The sequence below is a fragment of the Lolium rigidum genome, chromosome 3 (assembly GCF_022539505.1).
Source record: "Lolium rigidum isolate FL_2022 chromosome 3, APGP_CSIRO_Lrig_0.1, whole genome shotgun sequence".
In the NCBI taxonomy this organism is placed as follows: domain Eukaryota; kingdom Viridiplantae; phylum Streptophyta; class Magnoliopsida; order Poales; family Poaceae; genus Lolium; species Lolium rigidum.
Window position 1 is genome coordinate 231,599,927 of NC_061510.1, and position 929 is coordinate 231,600,855.

Consider the following 929-nt stretch of genomic DNA (forward strand, 5'->3'; position numbering starts at 1 on the left):
GAGATGTTCTTTCAATAGGATCCAGGATCAAACAACTAATGTTAAGCATATAAGTACGACTCTTATGCTTGCGGATCTGCTAACGAAAGGCTTACCACCCAGTATTTTTCGTGAGCATGTTGCCGGCATGGGATTACTGGAAGCCTTATGATTCTGGAATAAAGGGACCACTATAAAAACCACTCCCAATAAGTAAAATGTTATCCATTTCAAGATAGGCTGGTATGCCATAAGTGTTGAGGTTCAATAGCATTTCATTGGTTGTTGTAACACCTCACTTTGGTTTATTATTCCTATGAAGAATGGGCAAATGATGTTAAACCTAACGATCAAGGGGGAGAATGTTGGTTGACCTGTCAGGTTTAAAGGAACAGAAACAAAAAAAAAACGTTTCAGTCAAAATAACGTTAAGGAGGAGGCCCACGAACCAACGTTCGTGGCCACCTCGTACGGAACTAATGCGCCCTGATCGGGGGCACCAAAACCAACTCGATGGTTTGGTCCCCTGTCGCCTGCGCCGTATAAAAGGAGGGGAGCCTGGCTGCGATCTGATTAGCGAGTTCACGATCAGCTCTCTGCTCTCCCCACAACCCCATAAGCCCTACCGATCTAGGGAAGCGCAGAAGCGACGGAAAGACCAGCCTACACCCCGGCGGTGCCAGGGCAGTGTCGCTGGAGACCTGAGGGGATCAGGAGGATCCCCAGATCATCCACAACATCTCTGCTTCACGCCTGCACCAAGCATGCGACGATGGAAACTCCGGCAATGCGTAATACATCATCTATCTACTCTCTGTCTTATGTTAATTAGGTGTTCTATATGCTGCTTATCACGATCTTGCGCCACCCCTAATGTTTTAGACCTAACAGCTATTGCTTGGCTAGCTGCCCGCGCGCATGTTGGCCGCCGCGCTCATTCGGCCACCGCG